The 9,013-nt window shown below is 50.5% G+C and overlaps 1 protein-coding gene across 2 annotated transcripts in view; it reads left to right on the forward strand.

Moving 5' to 3' along the window:
- Positions 1–9,013, forward strand: part of B4GALT4 (beta-1,4-galactosyltransferase 4) — a 63,191-nt gene that overhangs the window by 8,480 nt on the left and 45,698 nt on the right. Inside the window, exons 1-2 of one of the 2 annotated variants that reach the window (XM_019548753.1) lie at positions 3,598–3,609; positions 8,346–8,350. The gene's annotated coding sequence lies outside the window, so the exon portion shown is untranslated. Of the gene's footprint in view, positions 1–1,824; positions 2,000–3,597; positions 3,610–8,345; positions 8,351–9,013 lie in introns of those variants that run through there. The other variant, XM_019548752.1, reaches the window with a different exon arrangement.

A 9,013-nucleotide genomic window follows, 5' to 3' on the forward strand; every position in this document is an offset into this window, starting at 1 on the left:
TCATTCTCCCCTTGTACTCGGCCTTGGTGAGGCCGCAGCTGGAGTACTGCGTCCAGTTTTGGGCTCCACAAGTCAAAAAGGATGTGGAGAAGCTTGACAGAGTCCAGAGAAGAGCCATGCGCAGGATCAGAGGTCAGGAAAACAGACCTTATGACTACAGGCTGGGAGCCATGGGGCTCTTTAGCCTGGAAAAGTGCAGGCTCAGGGGTGACCTAATGGCCACCTATAAGTTTATAAGGGGTGACTACCAGGATCTGGGGGAAAGTTGGTTCACCAGAGCACCCCAAGGGATGATGAGGTCGAATGGTCATAAACTACTGCAAGACCATTTCAGGCTGGACATAAGGAAGGATTTCTTTACTGTCCAAGCCCCCAAGGTCTGGAACAGCCTGCCGTTGGAGGTGGTTCAAGCACCTACACTGAACACCTTCAGGAGCAAATTGGATGCATATCATGCTGGGATCCTATGACCCCAGCTGATTTCCTGCCCTTGGGGCAGAGGTCTGGACTTGATGATCTTCCAAGGTCCCTTCCAGCCCTAACATCTATGAAATGAAATCTATGACATGAAAGTTGCTCTGATTAAAGTGCCTGCAGCATTTCTGGTATTCAGCATCCTGCGCTTCAAAATGGTGGTGGGGGTGCTTTAACTTTAGCTCTAAAGTGCCCCCGCTGCCATTTTGGGGCATTGGGACACTGAATTCGAGAGACACAGAGGCTGCTGGAGCATGCAAATTAGCACGCTCCAGCATATTCGATTGAGTCTGCTCTGATGCACTGTAATTACAGTGCTTTGGAGCAACATCCTCACATGTCTGCAAGTACCCATATAGCTGTAGCATGTTTGGGGAAGAAAGGCACTAGAAATGTAAATTCACCCTGCTGAAGTTTCAGGCACTGTCATTTCAAGCATGCCACTGATGGCTTTCAGCATTGGATATAAAAAGTTCTCTGCTGCTTTTAATGAACGAAGCCTCATGCTACCTCCATTTTACAAATTTTGTGGTAACTAACAGATAATTTCAAAATATTTTAAAAGTTGCCTGTGCTTTGGGAGGCCTCAGTTTCTGAGTATGCAAGTTGAGGCACTTCAGTTCTGATTGTTAGAGATGCTGAACAGTGCATAGCTCTCTTTGCCTTCACGGGGGTTCATCAGCTCTGGAAATAAGACCGGTGACATCTCCTGGTTCATATGAAGAGTCCCCTAAAAAGCTTGCTTTTGAAAATTGTTGTTTTGGGGACTGGCCTGCAGTCACGGTCAGCGAGTGAGGTTGCTGAGAACAGCACCCAGGCATCTAAGTTTACAGCCTCTTCCCATGTCTTGTGTCTCCTTGAATCTGCCAGATCTGCTGCCTTATAGGGATGGGAGTTCTGGAGCTCAGACCCCTGTCCTTGATAGCACAGCACTGATCGCCTTTGAGTGGGTTGCACTGAGGGAAGATGAAGGGAGCCCTTCTCAGGGCATGGGGATTGAGTTGGGGGAAGGCCTATGGGTTTGGAAGATGGGAAAGGCAGGATGGAAAGGATAGCAGAAGCTGTAATATTAGAAAGGTCAGACGCTGAGCATTTGCAGTGCTCAGGTAGATTAGTTTTATAATCTTTGTTTATTCTTTGTATTGTGTTGCAATGCCTTTAATGTGCTTCCTTCAATCTATCTCACCACCTTGGGTGCGGTACTGTGTGCTGAGAAGAGGGAGCAAGTCTCATGGCTTCTCGCAAGTGGAAAGAAGGGCAGGGGTGGGTGGGGAGGAGGAGTGTGTGGGAGGAAGAAGGGAGGGTTCTTCGAGCTGGAAAAAGCTGAAAGCGTGGTCCAATTTTTTTCAGTGGTCCCTGGAGGAGTGAGCTGCCTCTTTCCTGCAGCCTGAGAGGCAACAGAGGCCCCTTTATGGTGTGGGGTTTCATGACTCAGAAACGGCTGCCAGTCACTCAGGAATCTCCCTAATTCTGCACTGAACAACTCCTCCACAGGAAGGAGAGCAGCCCCAGTGACAGCAGCACAGTAAGTAGATCAAACACATCTGTTCCCTATTGGTTTGAAAAAACTTACATGGGAAGTGGGGGTTGTTGATCTGACAGAGATTGTTGCAAGTTTCAGAGATGGTGAATTAAGTGTTGTTTTCGTGGTCTTGCCCGAAAGTGATGACTGAAAGGTTTGCCTTTAGGAAGAAGCAGAAGGGGGATTTTAAACCCGGTGTGTAAAGTAGGGTGCCACGGTACTGACATGAATTTGCATTCATTCGCTGCCAAGCCACAGCAACATGTTAATCTTAAAGCTCCATGAGAAAGGGCTGCAGCAAGCATCTGCAGAACTCAAAATTTTCATGGTCTTGTATGGGAAGCAGATACCAAATGCTGGTATTTTTACTGAGCTGATTACTCCTCCTTGGATGGTATGTAAAGGAATGTTAATATGTCTGTCAGGCTGCCCCCGTGGATAAAACCCTTGTGCTTTTGGAATCAGAAACTGTACAATCCTGATTTCATAAATGTCCAAGGAACTCTCCTGTACCTCAGTCCTGGTTGCACTGGGTGTCAACCACATATGCGGACATGTCTTGCATACTGTGCGTGCCATGGAACCTATCTTCAGTGGGGCTGTGAGCAAACTGGGATGCAGAACATGGGACAGGCTGGGACAGAACTGTACAAGTCAGAATCTGCTCTTCCGGGGCTCTTTCCATGTTCCTAACTCATGACAGGGAGTTTCACCAAAGTTGCTTTTCAGCCCCTCTAGACATAAGGATGGTTGATTAAATGTATGTGATATAAAATCAGCAAGCCAAGGACCTTAATTTCAGCAATCAGGTTTAGTTTTGTTTTGCATTTGTCTTTTTTATTTTCTTAAACTGCTAATTCTTCTTGTACAGTACCTATTAAAGATGTGCTGATTTTCAGATATATGTCACCTATATTCTGAATTTGGTACTTCTTTCTGCTTCCTAGAATGGTATGCTGTATATATGGTTAAATATTTACATAGTTTAACATATATTTATTCAGATTCTTAATTTTTGCAAATTATTAGATTAGAACATAGTGAATAGCACTTCTCATTTACTAGACCATGGGTTTTCAACCTTTTTTAACAAGTGTACCCCTTCTGTCTCAAAGTTTCAGCTCATGTACCCCTTTATATTTTTGTCTTGTTTTGAAAGGTGGGGGGGCAGATTGAGCCCCCATGGTGAGAGCTGGAGTGGGGCAGGGGCAGGTGCTGCTCAGCCAGAGCGAGGCAGGGTACAGTGCCGGACAGAGCTGTGAGTGGCTGATCTTGGGGGGGCGGCTCCCACCACTGTGCGCACCCCAGGAGAGCATGGGGAGGGCATGTACCCCCATATCTGTGTATGGGGCAAGGGCAGGCTGCCCAGCTATGGTGGGGGCACAGATTGAGGCCCTAGCGGTAGGGCAGAAGCTGCCCAGCTGGGGTGGGGTGCAGGACGGAAATGTGGGGCGGGTGGCTCCTGCCGCTATGCCTACCCCAGGAGGGCATGGTGGGGGTGGTGTGCCTCCAGATCTGTGCACAGAAGGCAGGCGGCCCGCTGCTGCGGGCTGGGGCACTGGGCTCTTCCTTGTGGGGGTTGGGCTAGGCTGCATTCAGGGCAGGTGGCAGCAGTGCTTGGACAGGGGCTGGGGGGCCTACAGTGAATTCTGGAGTGGCTGCAGCACCCCCTCCAGTAGCTCCACTCTTGTAGGCCCCCGCGGTGAAGAAGGGAGTGGCACTGGTGCATGGTCAGGCACTGCCCACTCAGGGAGGAATGCAGGACAGAGCTGCAAGTGGTTAATCTGGGGGTGCAAGGGGTGGTGGCTCCTGCTGCTGCATGCACCCCTTCAGGGCACGAGGGGTGCATGCCCCCAGATCTGCATGCAGGGCACAGCAGATTGGGGTCAGGGCCGGGGCCTGGACAACACCAGGCTGTTCCTGCCATGCATGCACAGCCCCACGCTTATGTACCACGGCAGGGAAGCCCCACATGCTGGAGCCAGCTGCCCTCCGTGGCCCTGGACCTGTGCGGCAGGGAGTGGCAAAGACAGCCAGCTCCAGCATGTGGGGCTTCCCTCCCATACTGTGCGAGTGTGGGGCTGTGTGTGTGTGGCGGGGAGTGCCGGCAATACAGACAGTCTGGTGGGGTCTGTACTCCTTGCTGTGATGTGCAGCACTGGCTGAAGCCGTATACTGCCAGGCACCAATACCTACGCTGGGCAAAAGTGTCTTGAGTGCACCCGCCTGCTGCTGCGCCATGGGGGAAGTGTGTGTGTGTGTGTGGAGGGGTCTGCACACCGCTGCACCCTCTCTCACACCCCACAAATGCCACACCCACACCCTGCCCCCACAACCCCGCACACATACACTACCTCAACGTGCCCTATGCCCCCCACACATATCCATACCCCCTGAAATCCTCCCGCACACACCCCTCACACCCCCCCAACCACCTCCCCACACAATATACAAAACTAATAATTTATTTCTGAGTTATTATGCAATTATCTTCATGTATACTATGCAAACACAAATCATGACAGATATTTTTGTAATAAAATTAAAATGTTATAGTAAGTGTTTGATTTTTAGTGTATGACTGGGTTTTTTCTGGTTCTAGGGGGGCAGTCCCTGCCCAACCCCAAAAAGAATATTTTTCGGGGGGGGCAAGGGGTGGGACTTCCAGGGGCAAAGGTCAGGGGTTAGAGGGTGGGACTTTTGGTCCCAAAATGCCGACCAGGGGGCAGGCTACCCATGCGGCCCTCAAAAGCTTACCAAACCTCATTAAGCAGCCCTCCACCCAAAGTAGTTGCCCGTCCCAGCTTAGCTTCTAGGTGCATACAATTTCCTTCTGTACATGACTAATTTGTAGTGTGGCTATAGTGAGCTACTGGGCATGAATATGTGAAATCTTCTATTAACAGGCCCTGCTCCCTGCTCCTCGCCTTTCTGTGTACTTCCTCCTCCCTTTCCTGCCCAGAAGCTGGATGATACTTTGTAGCTTTCCAACCCCTCATTTCCCTCATGGACTTCTGCGGACTGATGGGCAGAGAGCCCAGACAAATCCTTGCTCTGTCCCTCTGACTGCATGTTCTTGATCAGCAGCTGATTGGCTAGAGGACAACAATCCTGTTCAGGATCTGGAAGGAGTAGAGCAAGCAAGCCCCATAATTTTAGTTGAAGGAGTACAAATGAGCTCCGCTGTAATGTGATTTAATCACAGCTGGCAGCAACTGGGCAGGCTGCAGTGAGTGCATAAAGCACATGGAGCAGCTCTAAAGTCTGAGAGTGCCCCAGCTTTGTGCCCCTACTTGGCTGAGCCAGATAAGGGGTTTGGCAGTGCTCAGCTCCAGACTCCATTGTTTTGGAAGGGGAGATTGTTTTTAACGAGGAAGAGGGGGAGAAGCCTTTTGTGACAGATGCAGGGTTTGAATGTGGTTACAGTGTCTTGACCCATGGCAAGCCCAGAGCTTTTCCTTTGGATGTGCTGGGAGACTTCTTCAAGGAGCTCTTTGGTGGTGAACCCATGGATGCCCCTGCAGCAGAAGATTCAGAAGGTTCAGAGTCCAGTACACGCCACCCACTATTTTTCACTCTTGTTTTCAGGGACATTTCAGTGTAAAGGGGGCAGGATTTCTGGGTACACACCCCATGTAGTAAGCAACCATTGATCCTCTGGATCATGGTGTATTCGTAAGAGGTCTAGTCAGGTGCTTTATGAATATGCTTGTGGCTGACAAGCCCAGTGCAACAAAGACCAATTTACTTTCCAGCCGGCCCTTGCTCCCCACAGAGCAGCCCTTGGTCCTAACACTTAACTGATTTAACTATTTACACTTTATTTGCAAAACAAGAATAATAGGAAAGGTTATTTACAAGTGAACTTAAATGGCACAACCAGAATCACAAAACAAACCAGAATGCATTAGTCAACCCTTGACTCAAGAACCCCAGGTAGGGTAACTGGCAGCTTTCAGCCACTGCTGAGGTGCTACCACAGGGAAGCAGGGTGCTCACTCCCTGCAGCTCCAACAGGCTTCCCAATAAGCAACAGACTGCAGCAGGTTTTGATCTTCTGGTCTGCAGCAATCAAATTGTATCAAACCCCAACCTGACCAAAGAGACTGAAGGGTAACCCTCCGTGGCAACCAAAAAGGCAAGCAACTGAGTAGGCTCCTGCAGCAATCGGCATGACCCAAGCACAAAGCTCAGGGACTCCATCTGATGACAGTCAGCTGCAGAATAAGGGACAGGACTGAGTCCCCTCTGGGGCAGTTAGTGGCAGAGGATCAGCAGCACAGGCAGCTCCCAAGGGTCATTGCTCTAAACCCCTGCTCCACATGACTGGCCAGACACCCCACATGCCTCGCAGCTCACCAGTCCCACGCCGAGCGCTGGCCTGCGCCGAACTCCCAGGGACCCTTGTCCTGGTGCTCTGCTGCTCAGGATCCCGAAATGCCTTGCGTGCTGCTGTCCCACTTCCTCAGGAAAGGTAAGGGGTTTCCTCAACTCATCGGCCAACCGCCTGCTCCAGATAAGGATGCCACCTGTGCTCCTGCTTCTTCTCCGCAGTGGAGTGGGGGGGCTGACTGCCAACCCTAGCCTCTGGGACTCCTGGCATGTCCAGCACGCTGCAGTGGAGCCTTGGGGTACCAGCTCTTTGCTCCAAGCCCTGGCCGCTGCTCCCTCTCTGCTACAGGACTGGAGGCACGGCTGACTGCCACTGCCTTCTTCTCCTAGGGCCTTCAAGGCTCTTCAGAAGAGTCTCTCTGTTCCCTCTGCTGGGTTAGCTCACCCCAGCTCTTTGTAGGCCTCCTGAATCATTCTCTGGCAGTCCCTCCCTGGCCTGCAAACCGGCTAGCTAGGGCTCAGGGTGGCTGGCCCCCAACTCTGGCCATCCCTCTTCCATGTGAATGAGGGGATTGAAACCCCCTCCTTTCGACTGGCTTCTCCTTTTCCACAGGGTAGGGCTCTCCTGCTCCACCCTTGGGGTCGCTCAGAGTTCACCGGCACTGTTTCTAGCCCAGGGTAAGTATCTCAAGCCAATCTGGTGAGCCCACCTTGGCAGTCTGTTACATCAAGAAGACTTGGTTTCCTTGAGGTATTATTGGATTTGGTTTAGCACAGAAGCCATGTAAGAATTTTATGCAGCAGTGCATTTTGCCTGCCCTCTACTGCCACCTTGTTTATCACTTGCTTGCCGACATGGCTGCTGAGCAGGGGATGTCACTTGAAAAGAAAAGTCAAGTACAGAATTCATCTCATGGTATTAGGTCTTCTGACTGCCATTACATGGTTGCGTAACTTCCAGGAATGGTTACGGAGTTTTACAGTTTTCTTCTAGTACATTTTTAAGATCTGTACACACACAGCATTCAAGGTTTAACATCTAATAAAAAGTTTAACTGACATGATATCAATTAACCACTGAATTATTAGTAGGGTGACCATGTGTACCGGTTTAGCTGGGACACTCCCAGATTTCAGAGGCTGGCCCCACCAGCTGTTGAGACTTATAATTGGGGCCTGGTTTAAATAATGGTTTCACATTTTTTGTGAAGATCACAAAATTAAGTGATTTTCACAAACTCTGATTTGCAGTGAGATGCCAAGATATGGCCATTTGCAACTCCCCAGCAAGTGGCCATATTGTGACATTTTGTTGCAATAAGATGGCTGTGGCAGGCTGGGGAGAGCATTCCCCAGGCAGCAGTAAAAGACTAGCAGCCCAGGGAATAGGGAAAGAGTTGCAAAAGGGACAGGGAGGAGAAAGCTTGGGGTTCAGTAGGGAAAGGCCTGTTTGTTTCTCTTGGTGGGTAAACTGGGGCAGGAGGTGGGGGGAGAGGAAATAGGGGTACCTGGGAGCTGCCTTGGCAGGAGGCTCTGGCACTGGATAGGTGTCGGGGGTGCTGTTTGCTCCTCTGAGCAGGAAAACTGGGCACTTGGGGGTGGTGGGAGAGAATATGTATGGAGGAGCAAACAGCTTGTCCCCTACCAGTGCCAGGGCCACCTGCCAAGGCAGCTCGCAGGTGCCCCCAAATTTCCTTCCCTGGTGTGCCCCAGTTCCCCCCTCAGAGGAGCAAACCAGCTCTCTTCTGCCTATCCCCAAGCTCTCTCTCCTCCCCGTGCCTTTTAAAAACCCTTCTCCCCTCCCCTGGGCTGCTGGGCTTTTCAGCAGCCATCAGAAACCTTGGGAGTAGGGCCTCTGCAGCAATTAAACCTGGCTCTAAACCTGCCCCCTGAACACAATATGAGTGTGAAAATGGCAGCCCCTGTCATGGTCAGGCCAGGATATTAGTGAGCTTGGCCCACAATTTAAACCAGGCCCTACTTATAATGGGTGTCCTGGAAATGGCAGGGACATGAGGCACAGTCGGTCTGGGAGTTGGAGTGGCATGGAGCACCTTGCAGGCAGGCACAACTGCCTGCCTGGCATGCAGCCCCACTCCTGATGACTTGTGCTGGGGAGGGCCGGGGGTGTGGAGTGGCAATGTCCCAGATTTCCTGGATGATGTTCTGGATTTCCAGGATTTCCGTATGGTCAGCCAAATTATAAGGTCCCTTTTGTTGGACTATATTCGGTAATAAGTAGAGTCACCAAAAGCCTACAGTGTCTTTGCCAGTCCATTCTTGGAGAAGCTTTCCTGGGGGAGGGCAGGGAGCCAGTGCTTGTTAGCAATGGTCACAATGACCGGTCATGGTTTTGCAGAGATAAAGCAGTGAAGCCCTCAAAAGTGAAGTCCAAAATGTTTTTTCTTCCCTCTTCCATGTGGAAGTTCCACAGCAGGGTTGATGGGAAGTCTGGTTTGTGGCTACCATCAAACATCAGTTACCTACAGAGCTTATCAACTTTCTTTGTGATCTTTACTCACTCCCAGGAGATCTTGCAGATTTTTCATGCAACAGGAATTGTAGCTGGTCAGGTGGATTATTTGATTATGCAAGCTTTGCTGAGCTGTTTTGGAAACTTCCAAGACCCCTCTCTCTCTATTTGATTGTTATGTGCAGTCACCAGGTGTCTCAGTCCCCACCATC

The sequence above is a fragment of the Crocodylus porosus genome, unplaced genomic scaffold (genome assembly GCF_001723895.1).
Source record: "Crocodylus porosus isolate Cpor-Errol unplaced genomic scaffold, CroPor_comp1, whole genome shotgun sequence".
In the NCBI taxonomy this organism is placed as follows: domain Eukaryota; kingdom Metazoa; phylum Chordata; order Crocodylia; family Crocodylidae; genus Crocodylus; species Crocodylus porosus.